Source organism: Lissotriton helveticus, chromosome 8 (assembly GCF_964261635.1).
Source record: "Lissotriton helveticus chromosome 8, aLisHel1.1, whole genome shotgun sequence".
Classification (NCBI taxonomy): domain Eukaryota; kingdom Metazoa; phylum Chordata; class Amphibia; order Caudata; family Salamandridae; genus Lissotriton; species Lissotriton helveticus.
The window spans coordinates 819,411,778-819,434,258 of record NC_136069.1 but is presented as its reverse complement, the minus strand read 5'-3'; the positions used below and the strand labels follow the sequence as shown (position 1 = coordinate 819,434,258).

Genomic DNA, 22,481 nt, shown 5'->3' with positions numbered 1-22,481 from the left:
GCCTTGCAAGTTCAGCATTTTTGCAAAATGCTTAAAGAGAAATGTTTCCTATTTGCTCAGGCAGGGCAAGGTTAAAAGCATGAGACTCTAGCAAATAATCATCCACTACTGCAAAGAGAAAATTGATATTGGCTTTGAAATGCATACTTCAAAAGAGCACCAATGAAAGGGCTCGTCCGGGATTTGAACCCGGGACCTCTCGCACCCAAAGCGAGAATCATACCCCTAGACCAACGAGCCGTTGAAAGACCCTCACCTCTGAAAAGGTAATACCAGCTCTAAGCCCGCAATGAAGATCATGCTGGGGTCTTTTTCATGCTTGGTCTGTGAATTCACAGGAAATTCAGTGTCAACTTACCCTTTCTCAAACGATAGCACTATCATTTGTAAGTGTCCCCTTTTATTTTTTCTCAGCATTGGACAAGTCTTACAGGAAGTCAGCAGTTATTTATATATTTCTGCATTGGCTAGAGCCTAAAGAGAAAGAATAAAAAGCTGTTCATAACAACATAAGAAACACATTTTGCCTTTTCTCTCAAATACTTATTCCCTTTGTGCAAATCGGAATGCCAAGGTGAATAGCTGGGCCACAGATTCTGGCTAATTATCTATCTCTTGAATGCAAGAAGCAATAAAAACTGCCTAATGCAGGACTAAAGCATTCCTTGCATAGCCTCTAACATCATAACATAACTGAGCTGCTGGTAACAAGCTAAGCAATGCCTTCCCAAAATGAGAAGTACATGTGCTTATGTGCTTATCCGCTCAATCAGCGCTCGATCAGGCTCGATCAGGCGAGATATAGGAAAGGTGGAAAGGGTCCAAATGGCTGTCCCTTCCTTTTTAGGGTGGGTCCTGCTGACTATCATAGGATTCCTCTTAAGAGTGGCCAGGGTCAGAGGAAAAACTTTCAATGCTTCTTAGTGTTCTCTCCAGAAGCAGGCATTTTCTGTGCCTTTAATTTCAGGCTTTTCCCAGCAGTCTCTGTTCTGCATATGTAAATTAACAAAAGCAGTGCTTATTCCTCACTTGCTCTAATGTCCTTCCTGTCCACAAAGCTCTGCCTAAGTATGCTTTTTTTCTTTTTCAGGGAAATTCTAAATGGTTTCTCTGTCCACTCTGTGGCAGTAGAATGCTGATTATGATGCCATGTTTTGTGGAATCACCAAGGTACAACTACAGAGGAATATATGAGTCTGAAGGACATGGAACTCTTAGCTAACACATTACAATATGTGATGCTTGCCAACCAAGCACTACATTCTGGTGCGCTGATGATCAGAACATTCTGCTCCTAAAGGAAAGAAAATACCGCTTGATTGAAAATAAAGTCTCTGTTTATATTAACGCTCTCTCTCTCCCTATATCTATCTATCTATCTATCTATCTATCTATCTATCTATCTATCTATCTATCTATCTATCTATCTATCTATCTATCTATCTATCTATATCTCTATCTATCTATCTATCTATCTATCTATCTATCTATCTTTATATATGGATACATGCATACACCTACTCATAGATATGCCATGCATTTCTTTGGATTTGTTTCAACCTCTTGCCATTTATTTGAGAATCCCTACTTTTCAAGTGACTGCAAATGAAGTCATCTCTGGCACGTTTTGGCTGATGCAAGGTAACCAAAACACAAGACAACTTTTAATAAAAATCATTGGTTTCTTTGTTAACGTGCACTGTCAAACATGGGACTTTCACACGTCAGGTAAATATGATAACCAATACACAACAGAAGCAGATGCAGATTGCTTATCAATGTCGTGATAGAACAGTTGTGATTTGAGTAGTAGAAGCGTCCCTGAATTGATACTTATTATATACAGCCTGTAAGATAGTCAAAAATGCATGCTAGGAGAGGAGATGCAAATATAAATGTATTAGAAAAATACATAAAGAGGAGTGATATGCTTTTATTCATGCAAGGCTAGAAAAAATCCCCATACTGTCGAAAGCATTCATACACCACCAAATGGAAATAAACAATTCTGACATTAAACGAAAAGGTGACGATGCATTTGTATCATCACCTTGAGAAGGATCATCTAGGAATTGAGCCCAAGCCTCAGCACTTAAAACCAGAAACACTCCACTAAAATAGGAGGCCTGTTGGTGCCAACAATTCTCAAAGTTAATGCTTGTTCTGGTTGAGCATTGAACCGAATGCAGGGCTCTTTTGAAAGTGAGGTCTGTGAATCAACAGATACATCCACATGCCAATTATGTTATTGTTTTTAAGAGAATTCACTTTCTTGGAACGAGACTGCATGAACCCATCTTCAGGGCCTGGACAATTTCATGCAAAACGGCAACTCTCAACATTGCAGCCAAGACAATATAACTAGTGTTTCTGCCCGGTTTCGAACCGGGGACCTTTCGCGTGTGAGGCGAACGTGATAACCACTACATTACAGAAACAGATACATACAGGTGATTCTTCTGTGATGAAACTGCTCAAAACAGACTATTCCAAGGGCATCTGGTTTTAGATTTCTTTCATGCAACCTGCCCGACAGCCCTATCTGAACGCTTGTATATGCCTTGCAAGTTCAGCATTTTTGCAAAATGCTTAAAGAGAAATGTTTCCTATTTGCTCAGGCAGGGCAAGGTTAAAAGCATGAGACTCTAGCAAATAATCATCCCCTACTGCAAAGAGAAAATTGATATTGGCTTTGAAATGCATACTTCAAAAGAGCACCAATGAAAGGGCTCGTCTGGGTTTTGAACCCGGGACCTCTCGCACCCAAAGCGAGAATCATACCCCTAGACCAACGAGCCGTTGAAAGACCCTCACCTCTGAAAAGGTAATACCAGCTCTAAGCCCGCAATGAAGATCATGCTGGGGTCTTTTTCATGCTTGGTCTGTGAATTCACAGGAAATTCAGTGTCAACTTACCCTTTCTCAAACGATAGCACTATCATTTGTAAGTGTCCCCTTTTATTTTTTCTCAGCATTGGACAAGTCTTACAGGAAGTCAGCAGTTATTTATATATTTCTGCATTGGCTAGAGCCTAAAGAGAAAGAATAAAAAGCTGTTCATAACAACATAAGAAACACATTTTGCCTTTTCTCTCAAATACTTATTCCCTTTGTGCAAATCGGAATGCCAAGGTGAATAGCTGGGCCACAGATTCTGGCTAATTATCTATCTCTTGAATGCAAGAAGCAATAAAAACTGCCTAATGCAGGACTAAAGCATTCCTTGCATAGCCTCTAACATCATAACATAACTGAGCTGCTGGTAACAAGCTAAGCAATACCTTCCCAAAATGAGAAGTACATGTGCTTATGTGCTTATCCGCTCATTCAGCGCTCAATCAGGCTCGATCAGGCGAGATATAGAAAAGGTGGAAAGGGTCCAAATGGCTGTCCCTTCCTTTTTAGGGTGGGTCCTGCTGACTATCATAGGATTCCTCTTAAGAGTGGCCAGGGTCAGAGGAAAAACTTTCAATGCTTCTTAGTGTTCTCTCCAGAAGCAGGCATTTTCTGTGCCTGTAATTTCAGGTTTTTCCCAGCAGTCTCTGTTCTGCCTATGTAAATTAACAAAAGCAGTGCTTATTCCTGACTTGTTCTAATGTCCTTCCTGTCCACAAAGCTCTGCCTAAGTATGCTTTTTTTCTTTTTCAGGGAAATTCTAAATGGTTTCTCTGTCCACTCTGTGGCAGTAGAATGCTGATTATGATGCCATGTTTTGTGGAATCACCAAGGTACAACTACAGAGGAATATATGAGTCTGAAGGACATGGAACTCTTAGCTAACACATTACAATATGTGATGCTTGCCAACCAAGCACTACATTCTGGTGCGCTGATGATCAGAACATTCTGCTCCTAAAGGAAAGAAAATACCGCTTGATTGAAAATAAAGTCTCTGTTTATATTAACGCTCTCTCTCTCCCTATATCTATCTATCTATCTATCTATCTATCTATCTATCTATCTATCTATCTATCTATCTATCTATCTATCTATCTATCTATCTATATCTCTATCTATCTATCTATCTATCTATCTATCTATCTATCTTTATATATGGATACATGCATACACCTACTCATAGATATGCCATGCATTTCTTTGGATTTGTTTCAACCTCTTGCCATTTATTTGAGAATCCCTACTTTTCAAGTGACTGCAAATGAAGTCATCTCTGGCACGTTTTGGCTGATGCAAGGTAACCAAAACACAAGACAACTTTTAATAAAAATCATTGGTTTCTTTGTTAACGTGCACTGTCAAACATGGGACTTTCACACGTCAGGTAAATATGATAACCAATACACAACAGAAGCAGATGCAGATTGCTTATCAATGTCGTGATAGAACAGTTGTGATTTGAGTAGTAGAAGCGTCCCTGAATTGATACTTATTATATACAGCCTGTAAGATAGTCAAAAATGCATGCTAGGAGAGGAGATGCAAATATAAATGTATTAGAAAAATACATAAAGAGGAGTGATATGCTTTTATTCATGCAAGGCTAGAAAAAATCCCCATACTGTCGAAAGCATTCATACACCACCAAATGGAAATAAACAATTCTGACATTAAACGAAAAGGTGACGATGCATTTGTATCATCACCTTGAGAAGGATCATCTAGGAATTGAGCCCAAGCCTCAGCACTTAAAACCAGAAACACTCCACTAAAATAGGAGGCCTGTTGGTGCCAACAATTCTCAAAGTTAATGCTTGTTCTGGTTGAGCATTGAACCGAATGCAGGGCTCTTTTGAAAGTGAGGTCTGTGAATCAACAGATACATCCACATGCCAATTATGTTATTGTTTTTAAGAGAATTCACTTTCTTGGAACGAGACTGCATGAACCCATCTTCAGGGCCTGGACAATTTCATGCAAAACGGCAACTCTCAACATTGCAGCCAAGACAATATAACTAGTGTTTCTGCCCGGTTTCGAACCGGGGACCTTTCGCGTGTGAGGCGAACGTGATAACCACTACATTACAGAAACAGATACATACAGGTGATTCTTCTGTGATGAAACTGCTCAAAACAGACTATTCCAAGGGCATCTGGTTTTAGATTTCTTTCATGCAACCTGCCCGACAGCCCTATCTGAACGCTTGTATATGCCTTGCAAGTTCAGCATTTTTGCAAAATGCTTAAAGAGAAATGTTTCCTATTTGCTCAGGCAGGGCAAGGTTAAAAGCATGAGACTCTAGCAAATAATCATCCCCTACTGCAAAGAGAAAATTGATATTGGCTTTGAAATGCATACTTCAAAAGAGCACCAATGAAAGGGCTCGTCTGGGTTTTGAACCCGGGACCTCTCGCACCCAAAGCGAGAATCATACCCCTAGACCAACGAGCCGTTGAAAGACCCTCACCTCTGAAAAGGTAATACCAGCTCTAAGCCCGCAATGAAGATCATGCTGGGGTCTTTTTCATGCTTGGTCTGTGAATTCACAGGAAATTCAGTGTCAACTTACCCTTTCTCAAACGATAGCACTATCATTTGTAAGTGTCCCCTTTTATTTTTTCTCAGCATTGGACAAGTCTTACAGGAAGTCAGCAGTTATTTATATATTTCTGCATTGGCTAGAGCCTAAAGAGAAAGAATAAAAAGCTGTTCATAACAACATAAGAAACACATTTTGCCTTTTCTCTCAAATACTTATTCCCTTTGTGCAAATCGGAATGCCAAGGTGAATAGCTGGGCCACAGATTCTGGCTAATTATCTATCTCTTGAATGCAAGAAGCAATAAAAACTGCCTAATGCAGGACTAAAGCATTCCTTGCATAGCCTCTAACATCATAACATAACTGAGCTGCTGGTAACAAGCTAAGCAATACCTTCCCAAAATGAGAAGTACATGTGCTTATGTGCTTATCCGCTCATTCAGCGCTCAATCAGGCTCGATCAGGCGAGATATAGAAAAGGTGGAAAGGGTCCAAATGGCTGTCCCTTCCTTTTTAGGGTGGGTCCTGCTGACTATCATAGGATTCCTCTTAAGAGTGGCCAGGGTCAGAGGAAAAACTTTCAATGCTTCTTAGTGTTCTCTCCAGAAGCAGGCATTTTCTGTGCCTGTAATTTCAGGTTTTTCCCAGCAGTCTCTGTTCTGCCTATGTAAATTAACAAAAGCAGTGCTTATTCCTGACTTGTTCTAATGTCCTTCCTGTCCACAAAGCTCTGCCTAAGTATGCTTTTTTTCTTTTTCAGGGAAATTCTAAATGGTTTCTCTGTCCACTCTGTGGCAGTAGAATGCTGATTATGATGCCATGTTTTGTTGAATCACCAAGGTACAACTACAGAGGAATATATGAGTCTGAAGGACATGGAACTCTTAGCTAACACATCACAATATGTGATGCTTGCCAACCAAGCACTACATTCTGGTGCGCTGATGATCAGAACATTCTGCTCCTAAAGGAAAGAAAAGACCGCTTGATTGAAAATAAAGTCTCTGTTTATATTAACGCTCTCTCTCTCCCTATATCTATCTATCTATCTATCTATCTATCTATCTATCTATCTATCTATCTATCTATCTATCTATCTATCTATCTATCTATCTATCTATCTATCTATCTATCTATCTATCTATCTATCTATCTATCTATCTATCTATCTATCTATCTGTCTGTCTGTCTGTCTGTCTGTCTGTCTGTCTGTCTGTCTATCTGTCTGTCTGTCTGTCTGTCTGTCTGTCTGTCTGTCCGTCTATCCATTCATCCATCCATCCATCCATCCATCCATCCATCCATCCATCCATCCATCCATCCATCCATCCATCCATCCATCCATCCATCCATCCATCCATCCATCCATCCATCCATCCATCTATTTATCTATCTATCTATCTATCTATCTATATATCTATCTATCTATCTATCTATCTATCTATCTATCTATCTATCTATCTATCTATCTATCTATCTATCTTTATATATGGATACATGCATACACCTACACATAGATATGCCATGCATTTCTTTGGATTTGTTTCAACCTCTTGCCATTTATTTGAGAATCCCTACTTTTCAAGTGACTGCAAATGAAGTAATCTCTGGCACGGTTTGGCTGATGCAAGGTAACCAAAACACAAGACAACTTTTAATAAAAATCATTGGTTTCTTTGTTAACGTGCACTGTCCAACATGGGACTTTCACACGTCAGGTAAATATGATAACCAATACACAACAGAAGCAGATGCAGATTGCTTATCAATGTCGTGATAGAACAGTTGTGATTTGAGTAGAAGAAGCGCCCCTGAATTGATACTTATTATATACAGCCTGTAAGATAGTCAAAAATGCATGCTAGGAGAGGAGATACAAATATAAATGTATTAGAAAAATACATAAAGAGGAGTGATATGCTTTTATTCATGCAAGGCTAGAAAAAATCCCCATACTGTCGAAAGCATTCATACACCACCAAATGGAAATAAACAATTCTGACATTAAACGAAAAGGTGATGATGCATTTGTATCATCACCTTGAGAAGGATCATCTAGGAATTGAGCCCAAGCCTCAGCACTTAAAAACCAGAAACACTTCACTAAAATAAGAGACCTGTTGGTGCCAACAATTCTCAAAGTTAATGCGTGTTCTGGTTGAGCATTGAACCGAATGCAGGGCTCTTTTGAAAGTGAGGTCTGTGAATCAACAGATACATCCACATGCCAATTATGTTATTGTTTTTAAGAGAATTCACTTTCTTGGAACGAGACTGCATGAACCCATCTTCAGGGCCTGGACAATTTCATGCAAAACGGCAACTCTAAACATTGCAGCCAAGACAATATAACTAGTGTTTCTGCCCGGTTTCGAACCGGGGACCTTTCGCGTGTGAGGCGAGTGTGATAACCACTACACTACAGAAACAGATACCTACTGGTGATTCTTCTGTGATGAAACTGCTCAAAACAGGCTATTCCAAGGGCATCTGGTTTTAGATTTCTTTCATGCAACCTGCCCGACAGCCCTATCTGAACGCTTGTATATGCCTTGCAAGTTCAGCATTTTTGCAAAATGCTTAAAGAGAAATGTTTCCTATTTGCTCAGGCAGGGCAAGGTTAAAAGCATGAGACTCTAGCAAATATGCATACACTACTGCAAAGAGAAAATTAATATTGGCTTTGAAATGCATACTTAAAAAGAGCACCAATGAAAGGGCTCGTCCGGGATTTGAACCCGGGACCTCTCGCACCCAAAGCGAGAATCATACCGCTAGACCAACGAGCCGTTGAAAGACCCTCACCTCTGAAAAGGTAATACCAGCTCTAAGCCCGCAATGAAGATCATGCTGGGGTCTTTTTCATGCTTGGTCTGTGAATTCACAGGAAATTCAGTGTCAACTTACCCTTTCTCAAACGATAGCACTATCATTTGTAAGTGTCCCCTTTTATTTTGTCTCAGCATTGGACACGTCTTACAGGAAGTCAGCAGTTATTTATATATTTCTGCATTGGCTAGAGCCTAAAGAGAAAGAATAAAAAGCTGTTCATAACAACATAAGAAACACATTTTGCCTTTTCTCTCCAATACTGATTCCCTTTGTGCAAATCGGAATGCCAAGGTGAATAGCTGGGCCACAGATTCTGGCTAATTATCTATCTCTTGAATGCAAGAAGCAATAAAAACTGCCTAATGCAGGACTAAAGCATTCCTTGCATAGCCTCTAACATCATAACATAACTGAGCTGCTGGTAACAAGCTAAGCAATGCATTCCCAAAATGAGAAGTACATGTGCTTATGTGCTTATCCGCTCAATCAGCGCTCGATCAGGCTCGATCAGGCGAGATATAGGAAAGGTGGAAAGGGTCCAAATGGCTGTCCCTTCCTTTTTAGGGTGGGTCCTGCTGACTATCATAGGATTCCTCTTAAGAGTGGCCAGGGTCAGAGGAAAAACTTTCAATGCTTCTTAGTGTTCTCTCCAGAAGCAGGCATTTTCTGTGCCTGTAATTTCAGGTTTTTCCCAGCAGTCTCTGTTCTGCCTATGTAAATTAACAAAAGCAGTGCTTATTCCTCACTTGTTCTAATGTCCTTCCTGTCCACAAAGCTCTGCCTAAGTATGCTTTTTTTCTTTTTCAGGGAAATTCTAAATGGTTTCTCTGTCCACTCTGTGGCAGTAGAATGCTGATTATGATGCCATGTTTTGTTGAATCACCAAGGTACAACTACAGAGGAATATATGAGTCTGAAGGACATGGAACTCTTAGCTAACACATCACAATATGTGATGCTTGCCAACCAAGCACTACATTCTGGTGCGCTGATGATCAGAACATTCTGCTCCTAAAGGAAAGAAAAGACCGCTTGATTGAAAATAAAGTCTCTGTTTATATTAACGCTCTCTCTCTCCCTATATCTATCTATCTATCTATCTATCTATCTATCTATCTATCTATCTATCTATCTATCTATCTATCTATCTATCTATCTATCTATCTATCTATCTATCTATCTATCTATCTATCTATCTATCTATCTATCTATCTATCTATCTATCTATCTATCTGTCTGTCTGTCTGTCTGTCTGTCTGTCTGTCTGTCTGTCTGTCTGTCTGTCCGTCTATCCATTCATCCATCCATCCATCCATCCATCCATCCATCCATCCATCCATCCATCCATCCATCCATCCATCCATCCATCCATCCATCCATCCATCCATCCATCCATCCATCCATCCATCTATTTATCTATCTATCTATCTATCTATATATCTATCTATCTATCTATCTATCTATCTATCTATCTATCTATCTATCTATCTATCTTTATATATGGATACATGCATACACCTACACATAGATATGCCATGCATTTCTTTGGATTTGTTTCAACCTCTTGCCATTTATTTGAGAATCCCTACTTTTCAAGTGACTGCAAATGAAGTAATCTCTGGCACGGTTTGGCTGATGCAAGGTAACCAAAACACAAGACAACTTTTAATAAAAATCATTGGTTTCTTTGTTAACGTGCACTGTCCAACATGGGACTTTCACACGTCAGGTAAATATGATAACCAATACACAACAGAAGCAGATGCAGATTGCTTATCAATGTCGTGATAGAACAGTTGTGATTTGAGTAGAAGAAGCGCCCCTGAATTGATACTTAATATATACAGCCTGTAAGATAGTCAAAAATGCATGCTAGGAGAGGAGATGCAAATATAAATGTATTAGAAAAATACATAAAGAGGAGTGATATGCTTTTATTCATGCAAGGCTAGAAAAAATCCCCATACTGTCGAAAGCATTCATACACCACCAAATGGAAATAAACAATTCTGACATTAAACGAAAAGGTGACGATGGATTTGTATCATCACCTTGAGAAGGATCACCTAGGAATTGAGCCCAAGCCTCAGCACTTAAAAACCAGAAACACTCCACTAAAATAAAAGGCCTGTTGGTGCCAACAATTCTCAAAGTTAATGCTTGTTCTGGTTGAGCATTGAACCGAATGCAGGGCTCTTTTGAAAGTGAGGTCTGTGAATCAACAGATACATCCACATGCCAATTATGTTATTGTTTTTAAGAGAATTCACTTTCTTGGAACGAGACTGCATGAACCCATCTTCAGGGCCTGGACAATTTCATGCAAAACGGCAACTCTCAACATTGCAGCCAAGACAATATAACTAGTGTTTCTGCCCGGTTTCGAACCAGGGACCTTTCGCGTGTGAGGCGAACGTGATAACCACTACACTACAGAAACAGATACCTACAGGTGATTCTTCTGTGATGAAACTGCTCAAAACAGGTTATTCCAAGGGCATCTGGTTTTAGATTTCTTTCATGCAACCTGCCCGACAGCCCTATCTGAACGCTTGTATATGCCTTGCAAGTTCAGCATTTTTGCAAAATGCTTAAAGAGAAATGTTTCCTATTTGCTCAGGCAGGGCAAGGTTAAAAGCATGAGACTCTAGCAAATAATCATCCACTACTGCAAAGAGAAAATTAATATTGGCTTTGAAATGCATACTTCAAAAGAGCACCAATGAAAGGGCTCGTCCGGGATTTGAACCCGGGACCTCTCGCACCCTAAGCGAGAATCATACCCCTAGACCAACGAGCCGTTGAAAGACCCTCCCCTCTGAAAAGGTAATACCAACTCTAAGCCCGCAATGAAGATCATGCTGGGGTCTTTTTCATGCTTGGTCTGTGAATTCACAGGAAATTCAGTGTCAACTTACCCTTTCTCAAACGATAGCACTATCATTTGTAAGTGTCCCCTTTTATTTTGTCTCAGCATTGGACACGTCTTACAGGAAGTCAGCAGTTATTTATATATTTCTGCATTGGCTAGAGCCTAAAGAGAAAGAATAAAAAGCTGTTCATAACAACATAAGAAACACATTTTGCCTTTTCTCTCCAATACTGATTCCCTTTGTGCAAATTGGAATGCCAAGGTGAATAGCTGGGCCACAGATTCTGGCTAGTTATCTATCTCTTGAATGCAAGAAGCAATAAAAACTGCCTAATGCAGGACTAAAGCATTCCTTGCATAGCCTCTAACATCATAACATAACTGAGCTGCTGGTAACAAGCTAAGCAATGCATTCCCAAAATGAGAAGTACATGTGCTTATGTGCTTATCCGCTCAATCAGCGCTCGATCAGGCTCGATCAGGCGAGATATAGGAAAGGTGGAAAGGGTCCAAATGGCTGTCCCTTCCTTTTTAGGGTGGGTCCTGCTGACTATCATAGGATTCCTCTTAAGAGTGGCCAGGGTCAGAGGAAAAACTTTCAATGCTTCTTAGTGTTCTCTCCAGAAGCAGGCATTTTCTGTGCCTTTAATTTCAGGCTTTTCCCAGCAGTCTCTGTTCTGCCTATGTAAATTAACAAAAGCAGTGCTTATTCCTCACTTGCTCTAATGTCCTTCCTGTCCACAAAGCTCTGCCTAAGTATGCTTTTTTTCTTTTTCAGGGAAATTCTAAATGGTTTCTCTGTCCACTCTGTGGCAGTAGAATGCTGATTATGATGCCATGTTTTGTGGAATCACCAAGGTACAACTACAGAGGAATATATGAGTCTGAAGGACATGGAACTCTTAGCTAACACATCACAATATGTGATGCTTGCCAACCAAGCACTACATTCTGGTGCGCTGATGATCAGAACATTCTGCTCCTAAAGGAAAGAAAATACCGCTTGATTGAAAATAAAGTCTCTGTTTATATTAACGCTCTCTCTCTCCCTATATCTATCTATCTATCTATCTATCTATCTATCTATCTATCTATCTATCTATCTATCTATCTATCTATCTATCTATCTATCTATCTATCTATCTATCTATCTATCTATCTATCTATCTATCTATCTATCTATCTATCTATCTATCTATCTATCTATCTATCTATCTATCTATCTATCTATCTATCTATCTATCTATCTATCTATCTATCTATCTATCTATCTATCTATCTATCTATCTATCTATCTATCTATCTATCTATCTATCTATCTATCTATCTATCTATCTATCTATCTATCTATCTATCTATCTATCTATCTTTATATATGGATACATGCATACACCTACACATAGATATGCCATGCATTTCTTTGGATTTGTTTCAACCTCTTGCCATTTATTTGAGAATCCCTACTTTTCAAGTGACTGCAAATGAAGTAATCTCTGGCACGGTTTGGCTGATGCAAGGTAACCAAAACACAAGACAACTTTTAATAAAAATCATTGGTTTCTTTGTTAACGTGCACTGTCCAACATGGGACTTTCACACGTCAGGTAAATATGATAACCAATACACAACAGAAGCAGATGCAGATTGCTTATCAATGTCGTGATAGAACAGTTGTGATTTGAGTAGAAGAAGCGCCCCTGAATTGATACTTAATATATACAGCCTGTAAGATAGTCAAAAATGCATGCTAGGAGAGGAGATGCAAATATAAATGTATTAGAAAAATACATAAAGAGGAGTGATATGCTTTTATTCATGCAAGGCTAGAAAAAATCCCCATACTGTCGAAAGCATTCATACACCACCAAATGGAAATAAACAATTCTGACATTAAACGAAAAGGTGACGATGGATTTGTATCATCACCTTGAGAAGGATCACCTAGGAATTGAGCCCAAGCCTCAGCACTTAAAAACCAGAAACACTCCACTAAAATAAAAGGCCTGTTGGTGCCAACAATTCTCAAAGTTAATGCTTGTTCTGGTTGAGCATTGAACCGAATGCAGGGCTCTTTTGAAAGTGAGGTCTGTGAATCAACAGATACATCCACATGCCAATTATGTTATTGTTTTTAAGAGAATTCACTTTCTTGGAACGAGACTGCATGAACCCATCTTCAGGGCCTGGACAATTTCATGCAAAACGGCAACTCTCAACATTGCAGCCAAGACAATATAACTAGTGTTTCTGCCCGGTTTCGAACCGGGGACCTTTCGCGTGTGAGGCGAACGTGATAACCACTACATTACAGAAACAGATACATACAGGTGATTCTTCTGTGATGAAACTGCTCAAAACAGACTATTCCAAGGGCATCTGGTTTTAGATTTCTTTCATGCAACCTGCCCGACAGCCCTATCTGAACGCTTGTATATGCCTTGCAAGTTCAGCATTTTTGCAAAATGCTTAAAGAGAAATGTTTCCTATTTGCTCAGGCAGGGCAAGGTTAAAAGCATGAGACTCTAGCAAATAATCATCCACTACTGCAAAGAGAAAATTAATATTGGCTTTGAAATGCATACTTCAAAAGAGCACCAATGAAAGGGCTCGTCCGGGATTTGAACCCGGGACCTCTCGCACCCTAAGCGAGAATCATACCCCTAGACCAACGAGCCGTTGAAAGACCCTCACCTCTGAAAAGGTAATACCAACTCTAAGCCCGCAATGAAGATCATGCTGGGGTCTTTTTCATGCTTGGTCTGTGAATTCACAGGAAATTCAGTGTCAACTTACCCTTTCTCAAACGATAGCACTATCATTTGTAAGTGTCCCCTTTTATTTTGTCTCAGCATTGGACACGTCTTACAGGAAGTCAGCAGTTATTTATATATTTCTGCATTGGCTAGAGCCTAAAGAGAAAGAATAAAAAGCTGTTCATAACAACATAAGAAACACATTTTGCCTTTTCTCTCCAATACTGATTCCCTTTGTGCAAATTGGAATGCCAAGGTGAATAGCTGGGCCACAGATTCTGGCTAGTTATCTATCTCTTGAATGCAAGAAGCAATAAAAACTGCCTAATGCAGGACTAAAGCATTCCTTGCATAGCCTCTAACATCATAACATAACTGAGCTGCTGGTAACAAGCTAAGCAATGCATTCCCAAAATGAGAAGTACATGTGCTTATGTGCTTATCCGCTCAATCAGCGCTCGATCAGGCTCGATCAGGCGAGATATAGGAAAGGTGGAAAGGGTCCAAATGGCTGTCCCTTCCTTTTTAGGGTGGGTCCTGCTGACTATCATAGGATTCCTCTTAAGAGTGGCCAGGGTCAGAGGAAAAACTTTCAATGCTTCTTAGTGTTCTCTCCAGAAGCAGGCATTTTCTGTGCCTTTAATTTCAGGCTTTTCCCAGCAGTCTCTGTTCTGCCTATGTAAATTAACAAAAGCAGTGCTTATTCCTCACTTGCTCTAATGTCCTTCCTGTCCACAAAGCTCTGCCTAAGTATGCTTTTTTTCTTTTTCAGGGAAATTCTAAATGGTTTCTCTGTCCACTCTGTGGCAGTAGAATGCTGATTATGATGCCATGTTTTGTGGAATCACCAAGGTACAACTACAGAGGAATATATGAGTCTGAAGGACATGGAACTCTTAGCTAACACATCACAATATGTGATGCTTGCCAACCAAGCACTACATTCTGGTGCGCTGATGATCAGAACATTCTGCTCCTAAAGGAAAGAAAATACCGCTTGATTGAAAATAAAGTCTCTGTTTATATTAACGCTCTCTCTCTCCCTATATCTGTCTATATATCTATCTATCTATCTATCTATCTATCTATCTATCTATCTATCTATCTATCTATCTATCTATCTATCTATCTATCTATCTATCTATCTATCTATCTATCTATCTATCTATCTATCTATCTATCTATCTAATCTATCTATCTATCTATCTATCTATCTATCTATCTATCTATCTATCTATCTATCTATCTTTATATATGGATACATGCATACACCTACACATAGATATGCCATGCATTTCTTTGGATTTGTTTCAACCTCTTGCCATTTATTTGAGAATCCCTACTTTTCAAGTGACTGCAAATGAAGTAATCTCTGGCACGGTTTGGCTGATGCAAGGTAACCAAAACACAAGACAACTTTTAATAAAAATCATTGGTTTCTTTGTTAACGTGCACTGTCCAACATGGGACTTTCACACGTCAGGTAAATATGATAACCAATACACAACAGAAGCAGATGCAGATTGCTTATCAATGTCGTGATAGAACAGTTGTGATTTGAGTAGAAGAAGCGCCCCTGAATTGATACTTAATATATACAGCCTGTAAGATAGTCAAAAATGCATGCTAGGAGAGGAGATGCAAATATAAATGTATTAGAAAAATACATAAAGAGGAGTGATATGCTTTTATTCATGCAAGGCTAGAAAAAATCCCCATACTGTCGAAAGCATTCATACACCACCAAATGGAAATAAACAATTCTGACATTAAACGAAAAGGTGACGATGGATTTGTATCATCACCTTGAGAAGGATCACCTAGGAATTGAGCCCAAGCCTCAGCACTTAAAAACCAGAAACACTCCACTAAAATAAAAGGCCTGTTGGTGCCAACAATTCTCAAAGTTAATGCTTGTTCTGGTTGAGCATTGAACCGAATGCAGGGCTCTTTTGAAAGTGAGGTCTGTGAATCAACAGATACATCCACATGCCAATTATGTTATTGTTTTTAAGAGAATTCACTTTCTTGGAACGAGACTGCATGAACCCATCTTCAGGGCCTGGACAATTTCATGCAAAACGGCAACTCTCAACATTGCAGCCAAGACAATATAACTAGTGTTTCTGCCCGGTTTCGAACCGGGGACCTTTCGCGTGTGAGGCGAACGTGATAACCACTACATTACAGAAACAGATACATACAGGTGATTCTTCTGTGATGAAACTGCTCAAAACAGACTATTCCAAGGGCATCTGGTTTTAGATTTCTTTCATGCAACCTGCCCGACAGCCCTATCTGAACGCTTGTATATGCCTTGCAAGTTCAGCATTTTTGCAAAATGCTTAAAGAGAAATGTTTCCTATTTGCTCAGGCAGGGCAAGGTTAAAAGCATGAGACTCTAGCAAATAATCATCCACTACTGCAAAGAGAAAATTAATATTGGCTTTGAAATGCATACTTCAAAAGAGCACCAATGAAAGGGCTCGTCCGGGATTTGAACCCGGGACCTCTCGCACCCTAAGCGAGAATCATACCCCTAGACCAACGAGCCGTTGAAAGACCCTCACCTCTGAAAAGGTAATACCAACTCTAAGCCCGCAATGAAGATCATGCTGGGGTCTTTTTCATGCTTGGTCTGTGAATTCACAGGAAATTCAGTGTCAACTTACCCTTTCTCAAACGATAGCACTATCATTTGTAAGTGTCCCCTTTTATTTTGTCTCAGCATTGGACACGTCTTACAGGAAGTCAGCAGTTATTTATATATTTCTGCATTGGCTAGAGCCTAAAGAGAAAGAATAAAAAGCTGTTCATAACAACATAAGAAACACATTTTGCCTTTTCTCTCCAATACTGATTCCCTTTGTCCAAATTGGAATGCCAAGGTGAATAGCTGGGCCACAGATTCTGGCTAGTTATCTATCTCTTGAATGCAAGAAGCAATAAAAACTGCCTAATGCAGGACTAAAGCATTCCTTGCATAGCCTCTAACATCATAACATAACTGAGCTGCTGGTAACAAGCTAAGCAATGCATTCCCAAAATGAGAAGTACATGTGCTTATGTGCTTATCCGCTCAATCAGCGCTCGATCAGGCTCGATCAGGCGAGATATAGGAAAGGTGGAAAGGGTCCAAATGGCTGTCCCTTCCTTTTTAGGGTGGGTCCTGCTGACTATCATAGGATTCCTCTTAAGAGTGGCCAGGGTCAGAGGAAAAACTTTCAATGCTTCTTAGTGTTCTCTCCAGAAGCAGGCATTTTCTGTGCCTTTAATTTCAGGCTTTTCCCAGCAGTCTCTGTTCTGCCTATGTAAATTAACAAAAGCAGTGCTTATTCCTCACTTGCTCTAATGTCCTTCCTGTCCACAAAGCTCTGCCTAAGTATGCTTTTTTTCTTTTTCAGGGAAATTCTAAATGGTTTCTCTGTCCACTCTGTGGCAGTAGAATGCTGATTATGATGCCATGTTTTGTGGAATCACCAAGGTACAACTACAGAGGAATATATGAGTCTGAAGGACATGGAACTCTTAGCTAACACATCACAATATGTGATGCTTGCCAACCAAGCACTACATTCTGGTGCGCTGATGATCAGAACATTCTGCTCCTAAAGGAAAGAAAATACCGCTTGATTGAAAATAAAGTCTCTGTTTATATTAACGCTCTCTCTCTCCCTATATCTGTCTATATATCTATCTATCTATCTATCTATCTATCTATCTATCTATCTATCTATCTATCTATCGATCTATATCTCTATCTATCTATCTATCTATCTATCTTTATATATGGATACATGCATACACCTACTCATAGATATGCCATGCATTTCTTTGGATTTGTTTCAACCTCTTGCCATTTATTTGAGAATCCCTACTTTTCAAGTGACTGCAAATGAAGTCATCTCTGGCACGTTTTGGCTGATGCAAGGTAACCAAAACACAAGACAACTTTTAATAAAAATCATTGGTTTCTTTGTTAACGTGCACTGTCAAACATGGGACTTTCACACGTCAGGTAAATATGATAACCAATACACAACAGAAGCAGATGCAGATTGCTTATCAATGTCGTGATAGAACAGTTGTGATTTGAGTAGTAGAAGCGCCCCTGAATTGATACTTATTATATACAGCCTGTAAGATAGTCAAAAATGCATGCTAGGAGAGGAGATGCAAATATAAATGTATTAGAAAAATACATAAAGAGGAGTGATATGCTTTTATTCATGCAAGGCTAGAAAAAATCCCCATACTGTCGAAAGCATTCATACACCACCAAATGGAAATAAACAATTCTGACATTAAACGAAAAGGTGACGATGCATTTGTATCATCACCTTGAGAAGGATCATCTAGGAATTGAGCCCAAGCCTCAGCACTTAAAACCAGAAACACTCCACTAAAATAGGAGGCCTGTTGGTGCCAACAATTCTCAAAGTTAATGCTTGTTCTGGTTGAGCATTGAACCGAATGCAGGGCTCTTTTGAAAGTGAGGTTTGTGAATCAACAGATACATCCACATGCCAATTATGTTATTGTTTTTAAGAGAATTCACTTTCTTGGAACGAGACTGCATGAACCCATCTTCAGGGCCTGGACAATTTCATGCAAAACGGCAACTCTCAACATTGCAGCCAAGACAATATAACTAGTGTTTCTGCCCGGTTTCGAACCGGGGACCTTTCGCGTGTGAGGCGAACGTGATAACCACTACACTACAGAAACAGATACCTACAGGTGATTCTTCTGTGATGAAACTGCTCAAAACAGACTATTCCAAGGGCATCTGGTTTTAGATTTCTTTCATGCAACCTGCCCGACAGCCCTATCTGAACGCTTGTATATGCCTTGCAAGTTCAGCATTTTTGCAAAATGCTTAAAGAGAAATGTTTCCTATTTGCTCAGGCAGGGCAAGGTTAAAAGCATGAGACTCTAGCAAATAATCATCCACTACTGCAAAGAGAAAATTGATATTGGCTTTGAAATGCATACTTCAAAAGAGCACCAATGAAAGGGCTCGTCCGGGATTTGAACCCGGGACCTCTCGCACCCAAAGCGAGAATCATACCCCTAGACCAACGAGCCGTTGAAAGACCCTCACCTCTGAAAAGGTAATACCAGCTCTAAGCCCGCAATGAAGATCATGCTGGGGTCTTTTTCATGCTTGGTCTGTGAATTCACAGGAAATTCAGTGTCAACTTACCCTTTCTCAAACGATAGCACTATCATTTGTAAGTGTCCCCTTTTATTTTTTCTCAGCATTGGACAAGTCTTACAGGAAGTCAGCAGTTATTTATATATTTCTGCATTGGCTAGAGCCTAAAGAGAAAGAATAAAAAGCTGTTCATAACAACATAAGAAACACATTTTGCCTTTTCTCTCAAATACTTATTCCCTTTGTGCAAATCGGAATGCCAAGGTGAATAGCTGGGCCACAGATTCTGGCTAATTATCTATCTCTTGAATGCAAGAAGCAATAAAAACTGCCTAATGCAGGACTAAAGCATTCCTTGCATAGCCTCTAACATCATAACATAACTGAGCTGCTGGTAACAAGCTAAGCAATGCCTTCCCAAAATGAGAAGTACATGTGCTTATGTGCTTATCCGCTCAATCAGCGCTCGATCAGGCGAGATCAGGCGAGATATAGGAAAGGTGGAAAGGGTCCAAATGGCTGTCCCTTCCTTTTTAGGGTGGGTCCTGCTGACTATCATAGGATTCCTCTTAAGAGTGGCCAGGGTCAGAGGAAAAACTTTCAATGCTTCTTAGTGTTCTCTCCAGAAGCAGGCATTTTCTGTGCCTTTAATTTCAGGCTTTTCCCAGCAGTCTCTGTTCTGCCTATGTAAATTAACAAAAGCAGTGCTTATTCCTCACTTGCTCTATTGTCCTTCCTGTCCACAAAGCTCTGCCTAAGTATGCTTTTTTTCTTTTTCAGGGAAATTCTAAATGGTTTCTCTGTCCACTCTGTGGCAGTAGAATGCTGATTATGATGCCATGTTTTGTGGAATCACCAAGGTACAACTACAGAGGAATATATGAGTCTGAAGGACATGGAACTCTTAGCTAACACATCACAATATGTGATGCTTGCCAACCAAGCACTACATTCTGGTGCGCTGATGATCAGAACATTCTGCTCCTAAAGGAAAGAAAATACCGCTTGATTGAAAATAAAGTCTCTGTTTATATTAACGCTCTCTCTCTCCCTATATCTATCTATCTATCTATCTATCTATCTATCTATCTATCTATCTATCTATCTATCTATCTATCTATCTATCTATCTATCTATCTATCTATCTATCTATCTATCTATCTATCTATCTATCTATCTATCTATCTATCTATCTATCTATCTATCTATATCTCTATCTATCTATCTATCTATCTATCTATCTATCTATCTATCTATCTATCTATCTATCTATCTATATATGGATACATGCATACACCTACTCATAGATATGCCATGCATTTCTTTGGATTTGTTTCAACCTCTTGCCATTTATTTGAGAATCCCTACTTTTCAAGTGACTGCAAATGAAGTCATCTCTGGCACGTTTTGGCTGATGCAAGGTAACCAAAACACAAGACAACTTTTAATAAAAATCATTGGTTTCTTTGTTAACGTGCACTGTCAAACATGGGACTTTCACACGTCAGGTAAATATGATAACCAATACACAACAGAAGCAGATGCAGATTGCTTATCAATGTCGTGATAGAACAGTTGTGATTTGAGTAGTAGAAGCGCCCCTGAATTGATACTTATTATATACAGCCTGTAAGATAGTCAAAAATGCATGCTAGGAGAGGAGATGCAAATATAAATGTATTAGAAAAATACATAAAGAGGAGTGATATGCTTTTATTCATGCAAGGCTAGAAAAAATCCCCATACTGTCGAAAGCATTCATACACCACCAAATGGAAATAAACAATTCTGACATTAAACGAAAAGGTGATGATGCATTTGTATCATCACCTTGAGAAGGATCATCTAGGAATTGAGCCCAAGCCTCAGCACTTAAAACCAGAAACACTCCACTAAAATAGGAGGCCTGTTGGTGCCAACAATTCTCAAAGTTAATGCTTGTTCTGGTTGAGCATTGAACCGAATGCAGGGCTCTTTTGAAAGTGAGGTTTGTGAATCAACAGATACATCCACATGCCAATTATGTTATTGTTTTTAAGAGAATTCACTTTCTTGGAACGAGACTGCATGAACCCATCTTCAGGGCCTGGACAATTTCATGCAAAACGGCAACTCTCAACATTGCAGCCAAGACAATATAACTAGTGTTTCTGCCCGGTTTCGAACCGGGGACCTTTCACGTATGAGGCGAACGTGATAACCACTACACTACAGAAACAGATACCTACAGGTGATTCTTCTGTGATGAAACTGCTCAAAACAGACTATTCCAAGGGCATCTGGTTTTAGATTTCTTTCATGCAACCTGCCCGACAGCCCTATCTGAACGCTTGTATATGCCTTGCAAGTTCAGCATTTTTGCAAAATGCTTAAAGAGAAATGTTTCCTATTTGCTCAGGCAGGGCAAGGTTAAAAGCATGAGACTCTAGCAAATAATCATCCACTACTGCAAAGAGAAAATTGATATTGGCTTTGAAATGCATACTTCAAAAGAGCACCAATGAAAGGGCTCGTCCGGGATTTGAACCCAGGACCTCTCACACCCAAAGCGAGAATCATACCCCTAGACCAACGAGCCGTTGAAAGACCCTCACCTCTGAAAAGGTAATACCAGCTCTAAGCCCGCAATGAAGATCATGCTGGGGTCTTTTTCATGCTTGGTCTGTGAATTCACAGGAAATTCAGTGTCAACTTACCCTTTCTCAAACGATAGCACTATCATTTGTAAGTGTCCCCTTTTATTTTTTCTCAGCATTGGACAAGTCTTACAGGAAGTCAGCAGTTATTTATATATTTCTGCATTGGCTAGAGCCTAAAGAGAAAGAATAAAAAGCTGTTCATAACAACATAAGAAACACATTTTGCCTTTTCTCTCAAATACTTATTCCCTTTGTGCAAATCGGAATGCCAAGGTGAATAGCTGGGCCACAGATTCTGGCTAATTATCTATCTCTTGAATGCAAGAAGCAATAAAAACTGCCTAATGCAGGACTAAAGCATTCCTTGCATAGCCTCTAACATCATAACATAACTGAGCTGCTGGTAACAAGCTAAGCAATGCCTTCCCAAAATGAGAAGTACATGTGCTTATGTGCTTATCCGCTCAATCAGCGCTCGATCAGGCGAGATCAGGCGAGATATAGGAAAGGTGGAAAGGGTCCAAATGGCTGTCCCTTCCTTTTTAGGGTGGGTCCTGCTGACTATCATAGGATTCCTCTTAAGAGTGGCCAGGGTCAGAGGAAAAACTTTCAATGCTTCTTAGTGTTCTCTCCAGAAGCAGGCATTTTCTGTGCCTTTAATTTCAGGCTTTTCCCAGCAGTCTCTGTTCTGCATATGTAAATTAACAAAAGCAGTGCTTATTCCTCACTTGCTCTAATGTCCTTCCTGTCCACAAAGCTCTGCCTAAGTATGCTTTTTTTCTTTT

General features: G+C 39.7%; 17 non-coding genes across 17 annotated transcripts; all 17 read right to left on the bottom strand.

The window, feature by feature from the left end:
• Window positions 1-168: 168 nt before the first annotated feature.
• Window positions 169-240, bottom strand: TRNAP-UGG (transfer RNA proline (anticodon UGG)). Its single transcript has one exon. It is a non-coding gene; the product is annotated as a tRNA-Pro (tRNA).
• A 2,125-nt stretch (window positions 241-2,365) lies between these two features.
• Window positions 2,366-2,438, bottom strand: TRNAV-CAC (transfer RNA valine (anticodon CAC)). Its single transcript has one exon. It is a non-coding gene; the product is annotated as a tRNA-Val (tRNA).
• Window positions 2,439-2,726: 288 nt separating this feature from the next.
• On the bottom strand, window positions 2,727-2,798 carry TRNAP-UGG (transfer RNA proline (anticodon UGG)). The gene has a single exon. It is a non-coding gene; the product is annotated as a tRNA-Pro (tRNA).
• Window positions 2,799-4,919: 2,121 nt separating this feature from the next.
• Window positions 4,920-4,992, bottom strand: TRNAV-CAC (transfer RNA valine (anticodon CAC)). Its single transcript has one exon. It is a non-coding gene; the product is annotated as a tRNA-Val (tRNA).
• Window positions 4,993-5,280: 288 nt separating this feature from the next.
• Window positions 5,281-5,352, bottom strand: TRNAP-UGG (transfer RNA proline (anticodon UGG)). Its single transcript has one exon. It is a non-coding gene; the product is annotated as a tRNA-Pro (tRNA).
• A 2,446-nt stretch (window positions 5,353-7,798) lies between these two features.
• TRNAV-CAC (transfer RNA valine (anticodon CAC)) lies at window positions 7,799-7,871 on the bottom strand. The gene has a single exon. It is a non-coding gene; the product is annotated as a tRNA-Val (tRNA).
• A 288-nt stretch (window positions 7,872-8,159) lies between these two features.
• On the bottom strand, window positions 8,160-8,231 carry TRNAP-UGG (transfer RNA proline (anticodon UGG)). The gene has a single exon. It is a non-coding gene; the product is annotated as a tRNA-Pro (tRNA).
• A 2,410-nt stretch (window positions 8,232-10,641) lies between these two features.
• On the bottom strand, window positions 10,642-10,714 carry TRNAV-CAC (transfer RNA valine (anticodon CAC)). The gene has a single exon. It is a non-coding gene; the product is annotated as a tRNA-Val (tRNA).
• A 288-nt stretch (window positions 10,715-11,002) lies between these two features.
• On the bottom strand, window positions 11,003-11,074 carry TRNAP-AGG (transfer RNA proline (anticodon AGG)). Its single transcript has one exon. It is a non-coding gene; the product is annotated as a tRNA-Pro (tRNA).
• Window positions 11,075-13,388: 2,314 nt separating this feature from the next.
• TRNAV-CAC (transfer RNA valine (anticodon CAC)) lies at window positions 13,389-13,461 on the bottom strand. Its single transcript has one exon. It is a non-coding gene; the product is annotated as a tRNA-Val (tRNA).
• Window positions 13,462-13,749: 288 nt separating this feature from the next.
• TRNAP-AGG (transfer RNA proline (anticodon AGG)) lies at window positions 13,750-13,821 on the bottom strand. The gene has a single exon. It is a non-coding gene; the product is annotated as a tRNA-Pro (tRNA).
• A 2,199-nt stretch (window positions 13,822-16,020) lies between these two features.
• TRNAV-CAC (transfer RNA valine (anticodon CAC)) lies at window positions 16,021-16,093 on the bottom strand. The gene has a single exon. It is a non-coding gene; the product is annotated as a tRNA-Val (tRNA).
• Window positions 16,094-16,381: 288 nt separating this feature from the next.
• Window positions 16,382-16,453, bottom strand: TRNAP-AGG (transfer RNA proline (anticodon AGG)). Its single transcript has one exon. It is a non-coding gene; the product is annotated as a tRNA-Pro (tRNA).
• A 2,101-nt stretch (window positions 16,454-18,554) lies between these two features.
• TRNAV-CAC (transfer RNA valine (anticodon CAC)) lies at window positions 18,555-18,627 on the bottom strand. The gene has a single exon. It is a non-coding gene; the product is annotated as a tRNA-Val (tRNA).
• A 288-nt stretch (window positions 18,628-18,915) lies between these two features.
• Window positions 18,916-18,987, bottom strand: TRNAP-UGG (transfer RNA proline (anticodon UGG)). Its single transcript has one exon. It is a non-coding gene; the product is annotated as a tRNA-Pro (tRNA).
• Window positions 18,988-21,202: 2,215 nt separating this feature from the next.
• Window positions 21,203-21,275, bottom strand: TRNAM-CAU (transfer RNA methionine (anticodon CAU)). The gene has a single exon. It is a non-coding gene; the product is annotated as a tRNA-Met (tRNA).
• Window positions 21,276-21,563: 288 nt separating this feature from the next.
• On the bottom strand, window positions 21,564-21,635 carry TRNAP-UGG (transfer RNA proline (anticodon UGG)). The gene has a single exon. It is a non-coding gene; the product is annotated as a tRNA-Pro (tRNA).
• Window positions 21,636-22,481: the final 846 nt, after the last annotated feature.